General features: G+C 46.1%; 1 protein-coding gene across 6 annotated transcripts in view; it reads right to left on the bottom strand.

Annotated features, from left to right (window-relative positions):
- Positions 1-23,958, bottom strand: part of LOC137546767 (Krueppel-like factor 15) — a 118,162-nt gene that overhangs the window by 26,201 nt on the left and 68,003 nt on the right. Inside the window, exon 1 of one of the 6 annotated variants that reach the window (XM_068269562.1) lies at positions 8,834-8,917. The exons of 4 other annotated variants lie outside the window; for them this stretch is intronic. The gene's annotated coding sequence lies outside the window, so the exon portion shown is untranslated. Of the gene's footprint in view, positions 1-8,497; positions 8,515-8,833; positions 8,918-23,958 lie in introns of those variants that run through there. One more of the 6 variants, XM_068269564.1, reaches the window with a different exon arrangement.

The following is a 23,958-nucleotide window of genomic DNA, read 5'->3' as shown; positions in this document are numbered from 1 at the left end:
TCATGTGTGTATGATGATCTGCAGATCTCATAGACTATCATTGCAATTTGCAGGAATGGATTTTTGGCAGGAACAGATCTTTTGCAGATACTGATCTTTTGTGTCTGCACAGCATCTGTGTGTGCAGCATCTTGCAAATATTTTTTTTCTGATGTGGAGTTCAGCTCCATAGATAAGACTGTGTAGGTATGGCTCTCATACTACATGAAGGGTGGTAAGATTGGTCTGTGATCTTTCAGTTTCCAAAGACTATAGTCTGATGTGTATATGCACCTTAAGCCTTGCTTGTTCTGGCATTTTCACTGTTGCTGTTTGTACAGCACTGCCAAATAGTGTTGTCCGGATCATGAACAATTCGGATCTTTGATTCGAATCTCTTTTGTGAGTTGAATCATCTGAATCATCAAAATGAACGATTCAGTTCACAAAGGGGGTGGAGTCAGGAGCAGCACGCCCCCCCTCTCAGCGGGCAGGGGGGTCCTGGAAGCAGAGCAGAGAAGGATCGCTCAGTTGGAGGGGAGCCAGCCTTGCACAGGGACAGGTAGATGAGAGAGGGGACATGGGTGCCACTGCCAGATATGTGTAGAGCACACGTACTGGCTGTAATGTGCTGCTCATTTTAGGCTGTCTGTTCCGTAGTTGTGCATAGTGAACAAATGGGAAACGTTTGGCTCAGAAGCACAGCTCAGTAACTTTGCAGACAGCGTGCTGGGCTAGAATAACAGTGCAGGCACTGTGATTGCAGTGCAATATGATCCTCCTGCATTCTGCTCTAAACAGCTGCACTTAACTTCTGGGAATGCTTTGGGGAATGCTTTTTTTCACTGTGAGATGTTTGCATTCATCTTGGGAGTTTTGGAGCTTTTCCATGTATGGGGCCATTTTATATTCTCTTTGTAGAGACTGGTATATGGCTACCTTTTGTGACTGTTTTATTTCACTCCTCCATTTTTCCACATAGTCATCTTTGCTCTTGGCTGTGGTGTGTTTTATCTGGACTCTTGTTATGACCTGTGGATCGGGGGTTGGAGGGAGTATAGAGCTGACCACTACTTTCAATGCACATGGCTTTGCTTAGTCTTCATTGTGCAGCATGGCTTTGTAGTGGGTGAGTCATTCAAAGTATACAGATGAACATATAGGTGAAAGATATGTAAAGCATAGGATTGCAACATGTGGGTATTGTGTGCAAAAAAATAAATTCTGCTCCCTGCTAATCCCTCTTCATCCACCTCCTCCCTTCTCTGTCCACTCCCTGCCCTTCTCTGTCTGTCTATCTTCTCCCCTTCTCTGTCCACTGCAGGGAAAGTCCTGTCCTGCTAGTTATTTCAACCCCGAATGCTCCCCTAATAAAATGATTCGAGATTTGGATCAAAGATACGGTTCTTTTCAATGATCCGATTCGAATCATCCGAATCATAGAAAAGATCCGGACTTCCCATCTCTACTGCCAAATGGTTATAAATGGTTAGAAGCTCTTATGCACCCATACTCTATAATATGCTTGCATATTAGGGCGACCCCCATAATTCATACAAATTTTACACAAGATCTAATTTTGAACCCACAATCTTCAAGTATTTTATCTGCCAACAGAAATGTATTTTAACCACTTGATGACCCACCCTTTACCCCCCCTTAAGGACCAGCGCTGTTTTTACTGATCTGTGCTGGGTGGGCTCTGCAGCCCCCAGCACAGATCAGGTAGCAGGCAGAGAGATCAGATTGCCCCCCTTTTTTCCCCCCTATGGGGATGATGTGCTGGGGGGGTCTGATCTCTTCTGCCTGCTGGGTGTTGCGGGGGGGGGGGGGCACCTCAAAGCCCCCCTCCGCGGCGAAATTCCCCCCTCCCTCTCCTACCTGCTGCCCCCCCCGGCGATCGAGGCTGCACAGGACGCTATCCAGGACGTCCCCTGTCACATAAAGGCAATCCCCGGCCGCTGATTGGCCGGGGATCGCCGATCTGCCTTACGGCGCTGCTGCGCAGCAGCACCGTACAAATGTAAACAAAGCGGATTATTTCCACTTGTGTTTACATTTAGCCTACGAGCCGCCATCGGCGGCCCGCAGGCTATTCACGGAGCCCCCCGCCGTGAATTGACAGGAAGCTCGCGCGAGCGGCTGCTTCCTGATTAATTAGCCTGCAGCTGGCGACGCAGTACTGCGTCGCTGGTCCTGCAGCTGCCACTTTGCTGACGCACGGTATAAGCGTGCGGTCGGCAAGTGGTTAAACTCACTTCCTCTGCCAAAGCTGCAGCTCAAATATTGATATACTGCACATTTAGACTCATGGGAGCCACTCATTTGCATATTGATGACATAGCTCTCCAAAACCTAGCCCATGCTTTTTAACCTCAACCCTGATTAGCTCTCAATCCTGATTAGTCCCTTCTAACCTCAACCCTGATTAGTCCTTTTAAAAATAAATACATTTATAATTGAATCTAGAGGTGAGATTATTTTGAATTCACCCAATCTACTGCTGTACTGTTCCCCTGAGTGCGCTCTGTCTCTTCTTGTCTCAAACACAGATACTTTTGCCACCGAGGTGGATACCAAGAGCAGCACCTTTATCCTTCCCCTCTTCCACCCTGCCACACTGATCGCTCCTTCTGTTTGCCAGAAGTAAACCGCCTGCTTCTTTTCCAAAGGGATTATGACATGGCATTGTTCTAGAGTGTCCTGTGCAAGTGCACAACGATACAATGCATCCGGAGGTTCAAAATTAGTTTTACCAGTGATGGGATTTACATGGGTCTGCCACAAAACAGAGAGCATGCTCCTTAAGGCTTGTATGCACATGCAACTTTTATGCCCAACTATCGTCGAAATTTGGTCTGTTGGAAGATAGTTGGGCGTGTGTACACGTGACAAATGACTAGACGAGCAACTGATAACAGGCAGTTTGCCCAACACAACTATTGGCGTGATAGCGTGCAGTTGGCCATGTGTATGTAAGTTGTTTGAACAACTTGCACTTATTTTGAATGCAGCCATATCGTGCAGTCTGTTTTGCTTGCGTGCACAGTATGAATTTGAGCTATAAGTGGCAACTGAGAAAATCACCTTTAAAAAGGTCTTCATCCATCTAGTACAGGCATGGGCAAACTTGGCCCTCCAGCTGTTAAAGGAACTACAAGTCCCACAATACATCTGCCTTTATGAGTCATGACTGTGGCTGCAAGACTCCTGCACTGCACTGTGGGACTTGTAGTTCCTTAACAGCTGGAGGGCCAAGTTTGCCCATGCCTGATCTAGTATCACTAGTGCTGAGCTGAGGAGGTAGACATATATACAGGATCTTCTCAAAAAATTAGCATATTGTGATAAAGTTCATTATTTTCTGTAATGTACTGATAAACATTAGACTTTCATATATTTTAGACTCATTACACACAACTGAAGTAGTTCAAACCTTTTATTGTTTTAATATTGATGATTTTGGCATACAGCTCATGAAAACCCAAAATTCCTATCTCAAAAATTTAGCATATTTCATCCGACCAATAAAAGAAAAAAGTGTTTTAAAAACAAAAAAAAGTCAACCTTCAAATAATTATGTTCAGTTATGCACTCAATACTTGGTCGGGAATCCTTTTGCAGAAATGATTGCTTCAATGTGGCGTGGCATGTAGGCAATCAGCCTGTGGCACTGCTCAGGTGTTATGGAGGCCCAGGATGCTTCGATAGCGGCCTAAGCTCATCCAGTGTTGGGTCTTGCGTCTCTCAACTTTCTCTTCACAATATCCCACAGATTCTCTATGGGGTTCAGGTCAGGAGAGTTGGCAGGCCAATTGAGCACAGTGATACCATGGTCAGTAAACCATTTACCCGCGTTTTTGGCACTGTGAGCAGGTGCCAGATCGTGATGAAAAATGAAATCATCTCCATAAAGCTTTTCAGCAGATGGAAGCATGAAGTGCTTCAAAACCTCCTGATAGCTAGCTGCATTGACCCTGCCCTTGATAAAACAGAGTGGACAAACACCAGCAGCTGACATGGCACCCCAGACCATCACTGACTGTGGGTACTTGACACTGGACTTCAGGCATTTTGGCATTTCCCTCTCCCCAGTCTTCCTCCAGATTCTGGCACCTTGATTTCCGAATGACATGTACAAATTGCTTTCATTCGAAAAAAGTACTTTGGACCACTGAGCAACAGTCCAGTGCTGCTTCTCTGTAGCCCAGGTCAGACGCTTCTGCCGCTGTTTCTGGTTCAAAAGTTGGTTCATGCTTCCATCTGCTGAAAAGCTTTATGGAGATGAAGATTTCATTTTTTCAGCACGACCTGGCATCTGCTTACAGTGCCAAATCCACTGGTAAATGGTTTACTGACCATGGTATTACTGTGCTCAATTGGCCTGCCAACTCTCCTGACCTGAACCCCATAGAGAATCTGTGGGATATTGTGAAGAGAAAGTTGAGAGACGCAAGACCCAACACTCTGGATGAGCTTAAGGCCGCTATTGAAGCATCCTGGGCCTCCATAACACCTGAGCAGTGCCACAGGCTGATTGCCTCCATGCCACGCCGCATTGAAGCAGTCATTTCTGCAAAAGGATTTCCGACCAAGTATTGAGTGCATAACTGAACATAATTATTTGAAGGTTGATTGATTTTTTTTTTGTTTTAAAAACACTTTTCTTTTATTGGTCAGATGAAATAGTCTAATTTTTTGAGATAGGAATTTTGGGTTTTCGTGAGATGTATGCCAAAATCATCAATATTAAAACAATAAAAGGCTTGAACTACTTCAGTTGTGTGTAATGAATCTAAAATATATGAAAGTCTAATGTTTATCAGTACATTACAGAAAATAATGAACTTTATCACAATATGCTATTTTTTTTTTAGAAGAATATCTATCTATCTATCTATCTATCTATCTATCTATCTATCTATCTATCTATCTATCTATATCATAGCAATGTTCCCAACTACCAGGCTACCTCTCATTCATGTGAGCTCCCCAGCTGTTTACTGTACATAACTCCCCTTACAGTACTGGATATATTACATGACATAAGTCTGTTCTATTATTGGAACAGCTGAAAAAAGATAAGACTGGACTCTTAAGGACGACATGACTCAACAAATTTACAAGTAAAATAGTGGTAAAAAGTGATGCAATAGAAAAATCTTATTTAATAGGCATAAAAAAAACAGCTATAGATTCAGGGCTCATTTACACTTTATGCGATTCCAATTCAGATTGTGATGCGATATTAAAAAGTCCTGCATGCTGCGTTTTCCCTTCTTGAGTTGCTAGCATCCAGTGAAAATCACAAATCGGAATTGCAAATCATGATCTGCAGTGTAAAAGAAGCCTCAATGTTGATTAAATGTATAGTTATCCTTGAAATGTTGTATTATTTTGCATGTCTTTAATAAAATATCTTTTAGAAACCCCAAAATGCATGGTTACTCAGATTTAGCTCAAAGCAAAGTGATTTTGCTTATGTGGACAAAACACTAAATTCAATAACAAAAAGATTACAGCCCAATAGGAAGAAACTTGAAAGATTTAGGCCAGTTCAACATCTATTCTTTGCATTGCGGTGTGGTTGCAAAACTCCTGCCGCACCCCACAAATATGACAATCATATGACTCTGCAGCAGAGAGAGACGACATGGTCATATGCAAAGATACGCAGCAACATAAAAACCTTTAAAGAAAAATATTTGTTAAAGCGGATATAAATCCTGCAATAAATCTGCAGTGTGTCAATTTCCTCCTTTCATGGAAGCAGACATATTGTTTAACATCCTGTGTTTACAAATAAGTTGCTCTGCCATGGCAGTCAGCTGAAACAGCAGGGTGATCAAATTACAACTTGTGATTAATCACAGATGAGAGGGAATTAAGCAGGCCATACACTGGCTCGATTCACGGCCGTTTCGACAGCAGATTTGATCCTGGGATCGAATCTGCTGCCAATCGCTTGCGGTAAACGCACCCGCCGATCCGATTTCCTCCCGAAATCGGATCGGTCCGTCGATCGCGCCGTGCGGGAAATTACCCTCGATCGCCCGGCGGTAGGAGCGCGTCGCTTGCGGCGTACGATTCGGGCCTGATTCGAGCATGTATACATTACCTGAAGCTGGCTCCGGGGTCCTCTTCTCCTCGCTGCACCGCATTTCCGCATGTCCCAGTGTACGCTTATACTTCCTGTGTCACTCCGGTGACCAGGAAGTTGAAATAGAGGGCGCTCTATTTGAACTTCCTGGTCACGGAGTAACACAGGAAGCGCCGGGATGGAGCAAGAACAGCGGTGCGGTGCAGCGCGGAGAAGACGCCCGGGAGCCAGCCTCAGGTAATGTATACGGGGGGGGGGGGGGACAGGCGGCAGGAGCAGCTGAACAGATTGTGATCGGTTTCAGGCTGAAATCGATTCACAATCTGTTTGCAGTAAAGGCAGCCATACGATCCCTATCTGATCAGATTCGATCAGATAGGGATCGGTCAGCTGGTCGATCTAATGGCACATCGACCAGTGTATGGCCACCTTTAGGCTATACTCTCTAAATACATACAGGGTGCATTTTTCTTGGTTTTCCTTCTGTCCTGTGCAAGAGTTCAGGTCCACTTTAAAATGAATCAGATCCAAAAGCGCTCTGCAGTGTGCCTCTGCTCTCACTCATATTCAACACACGCACTCACCTGTAACTGGCAGCAAACTGACACTCCTCAGCCATTTTTTTTTTTAGAAAGACTGTAGAATGACATCTCCCCAACACTCAGAGATGAAAGATGGACACCTTTTAAAGTGTACCTGAGATGAGAACCACGGTGTTAAACCCCCCTAGTGACCAGGCCATTTTTTACTAAATGGACCACTGCACTGAGTCTTCACTTTAAAGCAGGGCTGTGGAGTCGGTACAAAAGTCTTCCGACTCCGACTCCTCAGTTTATGAAACCACGACTCTGGGTACCCAAAATGGCTGCAACTCCTCGACTCCGACTCCTTAGTCTAATACTTAACAGGGCTGTGGATTTTGTACAAAAATCAGACGACTGACTCCTCAGCTTATGAAACCACGACTCCAACTCTGACTCCGGGTACCCAAAATTGATCTGACTCCTCGGCTTCGACTCCACAGCCCTGCTTTAAAGGGAACCAAAGTCGAAGCCTGGGTTCATAAACATACTCACCTGTGTAGAGGTAAGCCTTTGGATCCCCCAGATACTTTCAACACTGTCCTCTGATGCTCTGCCGCTGCCCTCCTGCTGATCGTCCCGATCAGCTTTGGCTTACTGCACAGGAGCAGCCATGCTCGTGCTTGAAGCGGAGTGCGGCACTGATCAAATTACCAATAAGCCCTTATGGTAATCTTTGGTGGGTCCACACGCAGCAACGGGGGGGGAACAGAGGACGCCTCTATAGGATCCAGAGGCTACCTTCTTCTTAGGCAATTATGTGTTTTTGTTCCCTAGCTTCACATGCGCACTCTGGGACTATACATAGTGTACATGCCCGGGACCTGCAATGGGAGAGTGATCAAGGATGCGTGCATCCGGGCCAAGGCTTGCACAATAGTGCACTACTTTGCAGCCTTGCAGGGCCTTTCAGGCCCAGTGCACACCAAAAACCTCCAGCAAAACGCTAGAGGTTTTTGAAGCAGATTTCAGAGCGATTCTAGGCATGTTTAGAGAGGTTTTCTGTAAACATGCCTAGCATTTTTTTGGAGCGTTTTTTGTGCAGCAGATTTCATATATTGTTACAGTAAAGCTGTTACTGAACAGCTTCTGTAACAAAAACACCTGGAAAACTGCTCTGATCTAGCGTTTTTCAGAGCGGTTTTCCACTTTCCTATACTTTAACATTGAGGCAGAAACGCCTCAGAAATCTAAAAAATGCTGCAGCCCCCCGAGTTCGCGTTTGTGGAAAAAACAAGCCGCTCTGGTGTGCACCAGCCCATTCACTTTCATTAGCCAAGCATTTTCCCCCCGCAAGCGTTTTAAAAAAAAACGCCCCAGAACCGCTCTGGTGAACACCAGCCCTACTTCCACCAAACTTCTCTGTAATGTACATAGTCTAGACTGACACGCTTAAATCAAGCATTTATTTACTTTACATGACCACGAGTATTGTTGACAAATTCCAAGAATCAGGCAATGCTTTTTTAATTCAAGAAAATCCCACATGAAACAAGATTGGGTAGTCCTCTTTTCATCTTGACCATTGACTTACATCCCTAACAGGAATACACAACACAGCTTCACATCACAGTGCATGTAGCTTTTAACAAAACAAGTTAATCATTGTGGCTTACATCTGTATTCTCCTCTTGGAATGTTATCAATATTTCAGAAAATATGGTCGGTTTTTATTTCTGAGCTAATTAGCATACGAGCTTACAACACATCTGAATACAGCAAGTCACGACACACCCACATCCTCTTCCCGCATGACAGTTCAGCCAGGAAACTCAAACACCTTGTAAGGTCAGCTCGGTAAAATATACATTACTGAAAAAAAAAAGCTTAGGCCTACCAGCTCTGACCACAATAATAAACAGATCGGAATATCTAAGGTTATTCGTAAAGCCATGTAAATATAATAGATCGTGCGTCCTCGCTGGAGCAGCTGTGCTGGAGTACAGTCCACACATCGGACAATCGTGAAATGTATTGATCTGCGAGCATGCTCCCACTTCAGCACGATGGTAGAGTGGGCGTGGACACGGAGCTGCATGCTCTATGGAAAATGTCAACACGTCAACTTTCAGCTCGCCAAGCAAACTTTTGCAGAATAAAAGACGCGTCCGGAAACGTACACGCGTACACTGCATCAAAGTGTAACAATAAGTGCTAGATTCTAGCCAATCACCTGCAGGACAGAGAAGTCCCCCGTGTTACCCCTGGGCCCGCATGGCGCTGCCGCAGCTCATGTCTTCCATGCTGGCATTCAACACTCACATGACTGGGGGAGGCTCGATCACCAGAGCTGAACTCTCATTGGCTGCTAGCGATGGGGGCTCGGCTGCAAGCTTGGGCTCTGATTGGTCCTCGTGTTAAAAGGGCTCGACGTTGGCCTGCATTGTGACGTCACTCTGGAAGTGGCGCTGAAACGCTAGTGGCTTGTCACCAGTTCAAGCGCTGTTGTCGCGGATTTGTAGGAAAAGGTTGGTGCGTATTCCATTGATTCAACGTGTCACGTCGCTCATAACGAAACAGCCCTGGGCTCCACGCCGCATGACGGTGGGGGAGGAGTGCGCAGCTATTGTGCGTGTGGTGCTGTCCTCCGTCATCGCATAGTGTTATCATCAGCCTGCAATGTTGCCTGGCAAGCTTAGCGCACCCGGAACTTAGAACTTCTACTACTTGCCACGAGAAATAGTGGTTTGTTTTGAGTTCTGGGTGCCGCTTGTTTTCAGGCTGACGAGACTTCTCTAATGTTGTTTCTTCATCACAGCTGCTGTTGGCTAAGGAAGTGACTAGAAATCTCCGCAGTGAAGTCACGAACAGTACTTCTTTGGGAAGAGTTGGCTCTTCTGCCATGTTTGTAATTCTGCCTGAATCTTTAATCCTATTATTTCCTATTGCTATAACAAGCAGCAGTATAAAATATTGAAGTAGCTTTCATTGATTCCATTAGCATCCACCTCATCGGTGATCTGTATAGGCATCTGGATAAACTGTGCATCTTGGGACATTGGGCTCTATTCACAATCACACATGCGGTAAGAGATTTTTGACCGCTATATTACCGCCAGTGATAATTTCCGCATTTTTTCCACATGCAGTAAAATTTTCGGCGGTTCTTTTCCGTTAGCCGGGCGCATCCTGTAGGTGGCGACAAAACTCCACCAGAGTTGCATCTTCCCCTATTGGGCTCTATTCACTAACAGGCAAAAACACCGCAAAATTTTACCGCTATATTTCCGTCAGCGGTAAACTCCGCATTTTTTCCACATTCACTAATGTTTTCCGTATGCGGGAAAAAAGATGCGGAAACAGCCATTATTCATGCGGGAATCATGGGGTAAAAAGGTCGCATAAAAAAGTGTTTAAAAAAAAAAAAATTAAAGTCCACCAAGCACAGCCCTTTAAGAGGAACTGTAACGACAAAACGTCCCCTGGGGGGTACTCACCTCGGGTGGGGGAAGCCTCCGGATCCTAATGAGGCTTCCCACGCCGTCCTCCATCCGTCAGGGGTCTCGCTGCAGCCCGATTGCCGTCGGGTCTGCTCTACTGCGCAGGCGCAAGTTACCGGCGCCTGCGCAGTAGAGCGGACCCGACGGAGATCGGGTATTTCCGTCTATTTCCGTGCCGAAAGCAGCCACAGCGCCCCCGATGGAGCCAGCAAAGGTAAATATTGAAGCTACAGTCGGCTCTGTCGCCGGCTGTTCGGAGGGCTGCAGCGAGACCCCCGTGGGACAGAGGACGGTGTGGGAAGCCTCATTAGGACCAGGAGGCTTCCCCCACCCGAGGTGAGTACCCCCCAGGGGAGGTTTTTGTTGTTACAGAGTCTCTTTAAGCCTCCACACTTCATTAAAGTCAATGGGATGCGGAATATATCACCTACTATTTGTAGGTGATAAAAAATCGGTAAATAACGACGAAATGATGCGCCTGAACATTTTTGAGAATTGATTTTTTTATTGCGGAAAATACCGACTTTTGCGGAAATTTTTCCGCATGAATCCCGCACTTTTACCGCACTTTTTCCACATGCGGAAAAAACATGCGGAACATTTTGAGAATTTCAACTTGACGGTATTTTGGTCGCAAACTTTCCGCATGTGCTTTACCGCATGCGGGAAGTCTTTGAGAATAGAGCCCTATCCATGTCGGCCTGGAGGGGGAATAGTAATTAGCGCCACCTGACGGATGCGCCCGGCTAACGGAAAAGTACCTTTTCGGCATGCGGGAACAATGCATAAAAAAAATTGGGGAAACGTGTAATTACATAGTTACCATGGGGAAACCATGCGTAAAAATAAAAAAGTGGCACATACAAAAACTTGTAAAAAAAAATATTAAAGTCCAGCAAACCCAGTGCTCAAGGCTCCAGACTACATTTAAAGAGGAACTCCAACCAATAATTTAACTTTATCCCAATCAGTAGCTGATACCCCTTTTACATGAGACATATATTGCTTTTCACAAACAGACCATCAGGGGGCGCTGTATAACTGATATTGTGGTGAAACCCCTCCCACAAGAAGCTCCGAGGACCACGGTGCTCCTGGCAAACTGCCACAATGTTCACAGACAGGAAATAGCTGCTTACAGCTGTCTCTAACGGCCAAAACAGCTAGCAGCAGCTACATAACCTGCCCACAGTAAAAATGTTACCATGTGATACATGTCAGAATGTAAATCGGGGAGAGGAAAGATTTTACAATGAGCAAACACTGACTAAATCATTTGTACCTAATTATTGTAAAAATGAAGCACTTTTTTACATTATTTTCACTGGAGTTCCTCTTTAAGTCAATTGGAAGCAAAATATATCACCAAGTAATAGTAGGTGATAAAAAATCGGTACTTAAGTCAGAAATAATGCACCCCTTTTTGTTTGTGAATTTCGGGGTTTTTTTGCGGGAATTACCAACTTTTGCCGCACTTTTTACGCATGTGGGTAAATAATGTGCACAATTTTGCACATGCGGTAAATGATCAGGCGTAAAATTTTGTGTATGTCAAGATGGTCTTATTTCAGTCGGAAATTTATGCAAGTGCATTTCCGTATGCGGAAATTGATTGTGAATCAAGAGCCCTTTGTGTTGCGGTAAGCAGATTGAAGAAACTGATCCATAAAAGTAATGGAATTATGCAAAGTACTTAACAGAAAAACATTGCTTATTTTCCCCTACACTTTTTTTTTTTCCTTTGGGGGGGGGGGGGGAGAGATATTAATAATATTATTTGGTATATATACAGTGATGACATAGCAGCTCTTTACAGAGTACATATTGTTGTCACTGAGGCTTTGTTCACATCTAAAATCGCGATCGCTGAGGCCAGCATTTTGAAATTTTGTGAGTGATTTTTTTTCCCCCTCTCCTGGCGCTTAACTGTGCACTACGATTTTTCTAAGCGCTTTTTCAGAGCGATTTGTTTTTTACCTTCATGACGCAAGTCAGGAAGTGAACTCTTTGACCCAGAAAATAATAAATACAATGTATTTATTCTTAAAAGCGCGAGCAGAATTGCTGCACAGAGCAATTTTGTGAGCGTTTTTCCTATACCTTCCATTGTAGCAAAATCGCCCTAAAAATGGTACAGGCAGCGCTTTGCTGAGCGGATCGGAAACGAACCGCTCAGATGTGAACACTCTCATAGGGAATCATTGCACAAGTGTTTTACAGCAATTTCTAAAATCGCTAGCGTTTAAAAAAAAAAAACGCAAAACGCCCTATGTGTGAACAAGCCCTAACTATCCCTCAGAGGAGCTCACAATCTAATCCAGCCTTTCTCAACCTTTTTTAAAGTTGAGGAACCTCTAGAACATTTTATTTTTTTTTGATCTCAGGGAACCCCTACACAAAAATGACAAAATTAAAATTGCTCCACTTTTCGAAGTTTTCCCTTCTACCTACAAATATAACTTGTATACCTCTTGGTTAACAATAGTATTACATTTGCAGCCATCTCCACATATGAAAAGCAGCAATTACCCCCACATATATAATATGCTTCCCCATATGCACAAAATCAGGGCAAGATTTGTACTTTTTAGCACCCAAGGCCCACAGATTCCAGCCTCCCTCTGAACAAAAGCATCAAACACCTCCCATAGCAGACCAGCAGTCACTCACCAACAATAACAAATAAGGAAGCAATGCCAACTCTAATCTTTGCCAGCATAGCAAAGTGAGAGATAGGTGTAATGGTGGGAATACTCGATGAGTTGTTTTGGCAGATTTACTGGCCGATCGATTTTCTGTTTGTTTTCCGAATGATTTTCATTCACTTCTATAAGAAAATCAATGAGAAAAATGATTAAAATCAGATCAGAAATTATCTATTGAGCCATCTATCTGCTGAAAAAACTCATGGTGTATTTCCAGCTTAAAGGGAACCAGAGACGGCCATAGAGGGAAAATGAAACAAGATTGTATACATACCTGGGGCTTCTTCCAGCCCCATAAGCCTGGATCGCTCCCACGCCGCCGTCCTCCGCTTCCTTTATCGGCGGTACCGGGTCCCGTTACTTCCGGCGGACGCGGCCAAATGTCCGCATGCACAGGGGCTCCCTCCATACCCTTACACATGCGGCTGCGCAGTATGGCGCCGCACGCGTACGGGTATGGAGGGAGCCCCTGTGATGCGGACAATTGACCGCGTGCTGCCGCCGACTGGCCGAAACTACGAGACCCGGTACCGGTGGAAACAGGAAGCGGTGGACGGCGGCATGGTAGCGATCCGTGCGTATGGGGCTGGAGGAAGCCCCAGGTATGTATATTAGCTTTACTTACGTCCTTTCTGGTTCTCTTTAAAGGGATGAAGGAGGGCACTTCCACACCAGAGTGAGGGACAAAGTTTAAAGAGACCCAGAGATGAGAGAATCGCTGTATTTTTACTTACCCTGGGCTTCCTCCAGCCCCATAAGCATGGATGTGTCCCTTGCCATCCTCCTCAGTGCTGCCGATCAGCCGCAGCGAAGTCCCGGTAAGCGGCTCAGTCTGACTGAGTTACTCGTATATAGAAAAAAGTGTCCATCTTAGGCTACCATAGGTAATAACCAAGCCACCAGAGCCATTGTACCAATATATATAACAAATTTATTAATGGACTTATCCCAATAGCAATTAAAACAATGCAGCGCACAGGTTACATAGTTCAAACCAAAGTAATTCAAATAGCAGGTAACACTATAAGGGCTGGAACACACTAGAACAAATTTTTTTTTCTTTTTTTTGAGCATTTAGGGAGTGCTTTAAATCGCTAGCGCTTTCCCTAAACGCTCTGCCAATGTAAATAAATGTAACAAATCCCAAAGTAGCGATTGCGATTAGCAAAATCGCAATCGCAGGACATGCAGCATTTTGGGAGCTTTTGCGCTTCAATGTAATGTATTGAAGCGCTGGTAAATCACTCATGAATCGCTACACATAGCGATTTGAGTGCGATTGCAAGCTGTAATAAAATTCTGATACATTGAAAGGACCAATCAGAATTAAGATCGCAAATCGCTACACAATCGCTGGCAAAAAGCTTACACTTTTTAAAATCTCTCCCAAAAGCGCCGGAAAACGCTCATGAAATCGCTTGCAAAACTCTGAATAAAAACACTAACGATTGCGATAGCGTTTTGCGATTTGTAGTGGGTTCCAGGCCTCAGTATGGGCTCCATATACTGCATATGCTGGCGAAAAAACGTGTGCATATATCTCAACCTTCTGCAATTAAATGAAAAAACCATCTTGCGTATGAAAGATTCCAATAAAGTCTTACCCAATCCTGAAAATACTGGTTCACTGCTACCTGTACCCCAGGTAGCCGTGAAGCAGTATTTGCAGGATTGGGTAAGACTTTATTGGAATCTTTCATACGCAAGGTGTTTTTTTTTCATTTCATTGCAGAAGGTTGAGATATATGCACACATGTTTTTTCGCCAGCATATGCAGTATATGGAACCCATACTTATAGTGTTACCTGCTATTTGAATTACTTTGGTTACTGTGTAACCTGTGCGCTGCATTGTTTTAATTAATTTTAAATTTCTATTGGTATACGTCCTTTAATAAATTTGTTATATATTGCTACAATGGCTCTGGTGGCTTGGTTATTACCTATGGTAGCCTAAGATGGACACTTTTTTTTTTTTCTGGCTTTATGGCTTTATCTCTGTTTGTTTATTGTGGGCAGTTTGCTCTCAATTTGTTGTGTTACTCAGTCTGACTGAGTGACATCAGCTGAGGCCTTCTAAACTTGCGCAGAAGGGTCCGCGCATGCACAGAAGTCCCGCGCTTACGTCACTGAGGGAAAGACTGCGTCTGAATGGCGGCGCTGAGGAGGACGGCGAGGGACACATCCATGCTTATGGGGCTGGAGGAAGCCTCGGGTAAGTAAAAAATACAGCGACTCTCTCATCTCTGGGTCTCTTTAAATACATAATGGAAGCCCATTATCAGCAATACTATTAAGCTGTTAGATCTCAGCCTGACTTATAGAAAACCTGTGTTGAGAAAAAATAACTAGTTAAGGAATATTATGTGCATGATTTTATGTGCAGGTACCAGCACTGGTAAACAACAAACATTAGCAAAAAGGAGAAGAGAGCCAAACCAGTATATGCTGCTCAAAAAATTGCACAATTTTATTACAAATTCAATAAAACCCATACACCCACAATTGTGAGAACATATGTCAAGCGATCGCTTGACACTAATGTTTGTACTGAAAATACAATACGTAGTGCTGTATATGTCAGAAGACAGTCAGGGTTACATCAATCGAATGGTGTTAGTGCAAAATTAGGGATAATGCATACATAAGTCATCTCATAAATCATTACAACACCCATCAGTATTGCACATATATGGTAAACACCTCATCCAAGCCTCTGGGAGGAAGCCAAAAAATATAGTAAGTTAGGTAATGGCTTAACCACTCACAGAGGGTAGATAGACGTGACCAATATGATCTAAAAGATAGGTTACAATAATGCCATATTTTCTATTGCATACACCTATACATCCCATGCGAGGAAGCCATAACAGTAAGCATAATATTGGCTATAACCACTCACAGAGGCTAGATGAGTGTAATCAATGTGATTGAATATCAACACCATTCAATATATACAGAAGATCCGCCAGCCGCAACTAACTGTATCAATTGCGCCAAAATACACAGAGGAATAATACTTTAAAGATGCCAATTATAGTGACCCGCAATTATATGGATCCATAGAAACAGCTGAAACAACAAAGTTCAGTTTGTTGTAAATGTAAACACTTGGTTCCAGCAATGCTGAGGTGGCATGGAAATGAAGTGGCATATAGTTCCAAGCAAAGTAAAGAACACCGGCAACATATGCTATAGTATCTCATGTAGAGCACGATAGGAAGGTGACAGTATCCTTAGCAATAAGCCTGGGTAATTGTAAAACCTTCTGGAGACCAGCCAGCTATAAATTGCATCCACAGTCCACCCTAGGTTCAGGGCGTGCTAGTATATCTTCTTGCTTAAAGTACTGCCATTGGTGTCACAACGCGAGCAGTGTAGGCCGCGTTGCCTCTATAGAACAGTCTATGGGGCGTGACAAAAAGTCCCTCCAATGCGAGGAGAAGAGCGTGCTGTATTGCAAGTATCAGATGTGGTATCAGTCACTTAGTGCTCTGGCAGTAGGGATGGCGTTGTGCAAATAACCCAGTATACTGCACGATATTAGTAGCAAGAAATGGCGTATGGTACTCCCCAGCTTGCATGTCTGCTGATCGCTATATAATGCATTAACATATGTCAGGCATAAGCACTTATCTGGGTCCGGTGTATGGGCTGCGGAGAGTAGTTGTAAGTGTTGCCGCGAAATGTGGCGGATCGACAGTCCCAAAAGCCTGGAGGCCTCTGTGCATAAGATGGCGGCGGCGTGGCTGAGATAGCCGGCGGCTCCCTGAATAGAATCGTGCTTAGCGTGACGTCTACGCGCTTCGCCCCACCCACCGGAGCTTCATCAGGACGTGCTGCGAAGCTCAGTCAGGTAGACCAACTATCGTTTCAGCCACAACTGCCAGAAAAATTGTTCGTGATGCAAGGAAAGACCCATAAATAATTTGCCACTAGAGATGGCCCAAACCTCCGATTTTCGGTTAACGAACCTCCCACAAAAGTTCGGTTCGCGTGAACGTTCATGAACCGCAATAGACTTCAATGGGGAGGCGAACTTTGAAAACTACAAAAATGTATGCTGGCCACAAAAGTGATGGAAAAGATGTTTCAAGGGGTCTAACACCTGAAGGGGGGCATGGCGGAGTGGGATACACGCCAAAAGCAAAACAGCGTTTTAAGGGCAGAAATCACATTGAATGCTAAATTGCAGGCCTAAAGTGCTTTAAAACATCTTGCATGTGCACACATCAATCAGGGAGTGTGTAATTAGAGTACTGCTTCACACTGACACACCAAACTCACTGTGTCACGCACCGCAAACATCTGTTTGTGTAGTGACGGCCATGCTGGACTGGTGCGCACCATGGCCAGAATGCAGGTCGTGGCGGTTTTCAAGCCCATATGGTCGCCGGGCTGTGGTAGCTCAATGATAGAACAACAGTGACTGTCCAGCTGATCAAATTTGACCTGTCCACAATGAAGCAACGACCTTATTATCTTTGGTGTGCCACCCCCTGAGACACTCATCTAGCCGGCGGCCATTGCTTCATTGTGATATGCAAGCCCCTTCACTGTGGCAAGGTAACAATCACAAAGGGGAATTGACACATGTACATGCCTTTTGTTTTGTTGTTGCAGCTGCAGTGCAGCTAGAAAAATTAGGCAGGCATGTACACGCACCAGAGAAATTATTATAGCGGCCGCTGCTAGCAGCAGCCTTAAAAATTCAGGAATCCGCCTGGAGTCCTGGACCCTGTTGGTGGTGGCGGAGAAGGCAGTCAACCGACCTGCAGGCAGAGATGCTGTGTGGGGAGCGACTTAGTCTTGGGGCTGGCAGCCAGTCACAGGGCGTGCAGGCAGAGATGCTGTGTGTGTGGAGACTGACTTGGTAGCCCTCTGGGATCCATGCCTCATTCATTTTGATAAAGGTGGGGTACTGAACACTTTTGTGACTTAGGCAACTTCTCTTCTCAGTGACAATGCCTCCAGCTGCGCTGAAGGTCCTTTCTGACAGGATGCTTGAGGCAGGGCAAGACAGAAGTTGGATGGCAAATTGGGACAGCTCTGGCCACAGGTCAAGCCTGCGCACCCAGTAGTCCAAGGGTTCATCGCTGCTCACAGTGTCTACATCCACACTTAAGGCCAGGTAGTCGCCTACCTGCCGGTCCAGGCGTGGGTGGAGGGTGGTCCGCATGTCCGACATCACCATGAGACCGCTGGAGCGTCCTGTCCTTGCCTGCATTGACATGGGAGAAGGATTACTGGCAGTGGTACCTTTATTCCGTTGTGCTGTGACATCACCCTTAAACGCATTGTAAAGCATAGTTGCCAGCTTGTTCTGCATGTGCTGCATCCTTTCTGCCTTCTGGTAAGTTGGTAACATGTCCGGCTCTTTGTGCCTATACCGAAGGTCTAGTAGCGTGGCCACCCAGTACAGTTCATTCCGCTTGAGTTTTTTTATACGGGGGTCCCTCAACAGGCTGGACAGCATGAAAGACGACATCTGCACAAAGTTGGATGCAGACGTACTATCCATCTCTTCTTGCTCTTTCAATTTTCATAAAAAGTCCAATCTTTAATGAAAAACTTCCATAAAAAACCACCAGAGGGTAAAAGACAAAAAAGCAGCAATACTTATCATTGTGAGGTAGTGCAGGAGGTGCAGAGGCTGGTCGACGATCGTTTCGCCCCACTATGAGGGCTTTCTCGAGACCGTATGACCCCCTAAGCCTGTCACCACTCGTATATACTGAAAGTTAGAGTAATTTTGAAATTCCCCACAAGATGGCGACAGTCCCGTTGAGGGCTTACGTAGTCACGTACGGAGACGCAAACGCGTCATTGAATACAGCGCTACGGAGCTCCACATAAGTAGGCGGAAGTGTATGCATTCCATTATGAGAAAGCATATGCCGACACGTGCGGGCGGACGCACAGGAAGTTTCGTGTAGGGGGTCAATGGATGATTACTCACCGCAGGTGTTACAGGTGAGCCTGATACAGGGACTTGTTGCCATTGGTCAAGGGGCTATCTGGGGGCGTGGCTTTCAGTATATACGAGTGGTGACAGGCTTAGGGGGTCATACGGTCTCGAGAAAGCCCTCATAGTGGGGAGAAACGATCGTCGACCAGCCTCTGCACCTCCTGCACTACCTCACAATGATAAGTATTGCTGCTTTTTTGTCTTTTACCCTCTGATGGTTTTTTATGGAAGTTTTTCATTAAAGATTGGACTTTTTATGAAAATTGGATTGGCGAAGTTGCTCCTGGATATTCCTTTCTTCTCTTGTTTGCAAGTAATGATATTTAGCTGGTTTCCATCTGGATGTTGCACCGCTGTGTATGCAAGGTATAAGGATGTTTTAAGGCATAGGTGTGCACTCACTCTGCTATCTTCTATTATTGATCTTCTTGCTCTTTCTCAGTGACGTCAGGTCCTCCTCCCCCCAGCCACGAACAATACCACGGGAACGTCGAGCAGCACAAGCCCCCTGCGACGCCTGCTGAGGTTGTTCTTCTACTGCTGCCTCCTCCTCCAAAGAAACACCTTCCTCATCATCCGAGTCTGACTCCTCTTCCCCACACGACTCTTCCTCCTCCTCCCCCCTCTATGCTGCCGCAGGTGTTGAGGAAACCTCTGATTCTGATGTAAGTTGCTCCCACAACTGTTCCTGCTGTAACTGTTCCTCTTCACGCTCCTCCACAGCTTGATCCACCACTCTACGCCCGGCACGCTCCAGGAAGTAAGCGTATGGGATCAAGTCGCTGATGGTGCCTTCACTGCGACTCACCAGGTTGGTCACCTCCTCAAACGGCCGCATGAGCCTGCATGCATTTCGCATCAGTGTCCAGTTCGGGGGCCAGAACATCCCTATCTCCCCAGATTGTGTCCTTCTACTGTAATTGTACAGGTACTGGGTGACGGCTTTCTCCTGTTCTAGCAGGCGAGAGAACATGACCAGGGTTGAATTTCAGCGAGTTGGGCTATCACATATCTAGCGTCTCACCAGCAAGTTGTTTCTCCGCTAAATATCTGCAAAGCATGCCATGGCCGTATAAGACCGCCTGAAATGCCCACACAACTTCCTGGCCTGCTTCAGGACGTCCTCTAAGCCTGGGTACTTTGACACAAATCTTTGAATGACTAGATTCAGCACAAGTGCCAGGTAGGGTACATGTGTCTGCTTTCCCAAATTCAACGTGGAAATAAGATTGCTGCCATTGTCACACACCACGTTGCTGATCTCCAGCTGGTGCGGGGTCAGCCACTGATCCACCTGTTAAGAGCAGCCAGAAGAGCTGGTCCAGTGTGACTCTCCGCTTTGAGGCAAGACATGTCTAATATGGCGTGACACCGTCGTACCTGGCACACAGCATAGGCCCTGGGGAGATGGGGCTGTGTAGCTGGAGAGGAGATCGCAGCACCAGTAGAGTTGAACTGCCACTCAGCTGAGGAGGACAACGAAGAGGATGTAGCAGGAGAGGAGGTGGCAGGAGGCCTGCCTGCAAGCCGTGGAGGTGTCACAAGTTGGTCTGCTGCACAGCCACGTACTCCCTGCATGCCATCGGTCACCAGGTTGACCCAATGGGCTCTGTAAGTAATGTACCTGCCCTGACCATGCTTGGCAGATCAGGCATCCGTGGTCAGGTGGACCCTTGACCCAACGCTGTGTGCCAGAGATGACACCACTTGCCTCTCAACTTCATGGTACAGTTTTGGTATCGCCTTTTTAGAAAAATAATTGTGGCCTGGTATCTTCCACTGCAGTGTCTCAATGGCCACACATTTACGGAAGGCCTCAGAGTCCACCAGCTTGTGTGGTAACAGCTGGAGAGCTAACAGTTCCGCCACACCAGCTGTCAGACGCCGGGCAAGGGGGTGACTGGCAGAAATTGGCTTTTTCCGCTCAAAGATTTCCTTCACGTACACCTGGCTCCTGTTGGATGAGGAGCAGGAACCGCTCAAGGGCAAAGGCGGAGTGGAGGAGGGTGGCTGTGAAGGTGCAAGAGAAAAAGCGGCTGAAGATGCTGCAACTGAAGGAGGAAGGGGAGAAGGAGGGTGGCTTTTCTTTTGTGTGCTGCTTTTGCTCAGGTGCTCTTCCCATTGCAGTTGGCACTTGTCCCTACATAAGTGCTGGCCTTTCCACGGCTCAATTTTTGGAGGCAGAGAGAACCGATGGCATTGCTCCAATCTGAGGCAGACACATTAAAAAAATTCCAAACCGCTGAGCCCCCCTGAGGTGATGGCACTATGGTGGCATCAGCAGCTGACGTTGAAGGGCATGTTGGCTGGCTGTACACAGGTGGTGATACATTGCGCCGGACACTGCCACCAGCTGTTTCTGATGATGAGCTCCCCCTGCTTCTTTCAGGAACTCGTCTCCTCCTACTCCCCTCTGACTCCCCCTCTGAACTGTCCCCTTGGCCATCTTGTCTGTTAGGAACCCATGTGGGAGCCGTATCATCATAATCCTCCTAATCATCCTGCCCGGCTTTGCTTGCCTCAGACACCCCATAAACTGCACCAACAGCAGGTACTTCATCATCATCATCCTCCTCCTCCTCCTCCTCCTCCTCCTCCTCCTCCTCCTCCTCCTTCTCCTCCTCCTCCTTCTCCTCCTCACATGTTCCGTCCTAACTCGGACATATGAGGTGGTGTAACTTGCTTAGCGCCTTCATCTGGTTGTAACAATAATGGCTGTGAATCAGTTAATTCCCCACCAATTAACTCCTGCGAAGTGTCAAATGCAATGGATGTGGTGCTTGTAGTAGCGCTGGTGGCTGCGGAAGATGGTGTTCTGTGTTAAATAGTCAACCACTTCCTGAAAAATCTTGGGAGTTGATTGGACGTGCCTTCTTCTGAGCACTGTACTTTGGGCCAGGGCCACACGAAATCACATCAACACGACCTCGCACAGACCTGCCAGGTGGCCATCCTTTGGGTCTGCCTCTACCTCTGCCTGTTTTGTCCACTGTGTCCATATCGGGGGGGGGGGGGGGGGGTGAGGTGAAAGGTATGCACCGACTTGACTAATGCAGTGTGCAGTTAACAGGTCTGCACGGAGTGGTATATCACACTGCGTGCACTCATGTAGGTAGGTGGGTGCACTGAACACAACAGGTAGGTATATGCAGTGATGAGTATTACAATGTGCACCCTTCACACACAGACGGGTAGCGGACAGGCACAGTGACACTGTGTGCGCTCAACTCACGTAGGTGGGTGGGTGTACTGTGAACAACAGGTAGGTAGGTATATGCAGTAATGGGTATTACAATGTGCACCTGTCACATACACAGGTAGTGACAGGTGACTACTGATTGTGCTGGGCCTGGCAATGGCACACACACAGTATGAATTATCAAGGCTGTCTATGCAACACAAGTGTCAGTGGGACACACATAAAAAAAATAGATCACAAGAACAAGATTAGCTCTCAAAAGAGCTGTTGTGGGGTGCTATTTTAGCAATAAGAATCAGCAAGGAGCAAGCTAACAAGCCTACAAGAGCCAAACTAATTTTTCCCTATGAGAGTCTGCAGCAGCTGTCCCTTCTCTATTTACTTCAGGCACACAAGTGAGTAAAATGGCCGGCGGTGCCTGCCTTTTAAAAGGGGGGAGTAGCTCCAGGAGGGAGTGTAGCCTGATTAGCTACAATGTGCCTGCTGACTGTGATGTAAAGGGTCAAAGTTGACCCTAATGGTGCATTATGGGGGCAAACCAAACTTCCGGAAAAAAGTTTGCGGTTCTCTGCAAGCGCGAACCACTGGAAGTTCGCCGGGAACCGTTCGGGCCATCTCTATTTGCCAGTAGAAAGCCATTACTATGCAAATGCCACAAAGTTTCCTGCTTACAATACTATGCTAAACAGCACAGACACAAGCCTCAAACCTTCTGGCACAAAGTAATTTGGAGTGATGAGACACAACCATAAACGTTACATTTGGAGAGAAGTCAACAAAGCCTAAGATGAAAGGTGTACCATTCCTAGTGTGAGACGTGGTTTGTCGCTGATGTTTTGAGGATTTGTGAGCTACTGTAATGATTGGTGTCAACACGCAGAGAGAATCTGATTATTGGTGAACTGCAGATTCCCCAGTAATGCAGATATACACCAGATTATGAATGATCTGCAGAATCACTAATAATCCAGGTATGACTAACCTCTGGACACCTGAGTGTTTGGTGTAACAGTAACACTTTGAGTGAGAACCACCAGAGGAACTGGTGGTAGGAAGATGAAGGGAATTCACCCTGGACTGTGGGTGAATCCCTATAAGCCCAATGGCTCCCTAGGAGAGGGGCCTGGGCTAGGTTGCAGGAAGCCCTGCTGCTAAGTGAACCAACTTGCCCTACTGGATGAGAGATCCTGGCTCTCTACACCCTAGTGGCGGGCTAAAGTAATAAAGATACACAGTGCTAGTCTTGGGTGTGAGGAAAGTAGTTACAGCACCCTGGAACTAGCATACATGACATAACATAGAGACAGTTTCCTAAGCTTGAGTGTGAGGTCTGTAGTCACAACACCCTGGAACTGGTCTAAAGCATAACATAGAACTGACACAATATCCTAGTCTTGGGTGTGAGGTCCGTAGTCACAACACCCTGGAACTGGTCTAAAGCATAACATACAATGCGAGAATAATCTAGCTCCGTGTGAATTCCCAGGTCCTCCTGGTTCTAACACACTGTGGGATCTGACTGAGGTCTGTGTGCTAACACATAAAGCATTTGCAATGGCAGACAACCAGCAACTGACAAGCAAGCAGAATATATAGTTGCAGGACTCATCTGCCCCGCCCGAGCTACTCAGCCAATAATGTGTCCAGCAGGAATCAGCTGATCGTCCTGATCAGCTGACACTTCCCTGCTGGTATAAAGGTCCTGACTTCTGGCCCGCGCGCGTAGCTCTCCATCCATCTATGTGGACTAACGGACCCAGCCACTTTTGGACGCGGGAACAGCCGCTTTGCTATTAGAACATGCGGTGGCTTTTCCGCGTTCTACCAAACTACCAGATGCGTGCCTACGCGTGCAAACCGCCGCGTTGGACGCGGAATCGGCCGCCTTGCTTTCAGCACACATGGCGGCTTTTCCGCGTTTTCTCATAGCTACAAGACAGGAAATTTGTCAGAATTTATGGCAATATGAATGCAGTAAGTTATTAAA

This window comes from Hyperolius riggenbachi, chromosome 2 (assembly GCF_040937935.1).
Source record: "Hyperolius riggenbachi isolate aHypRig1 chromosome 2, aHypRig1.pri, whole genome shotgun sequence".
Classification (NCBI taxonomy): domain Eukaryota; kingdom Metazoa; phylum Chordata; class Amphibia; order Anura; family Hyperoliidae; genus Hyperolius; species Hyperolius riggenbachi.
Note: the sequence above shows the minus strand (reverse complement) of the source record. Positions and strands in the feature narration are given on the sequence as shown.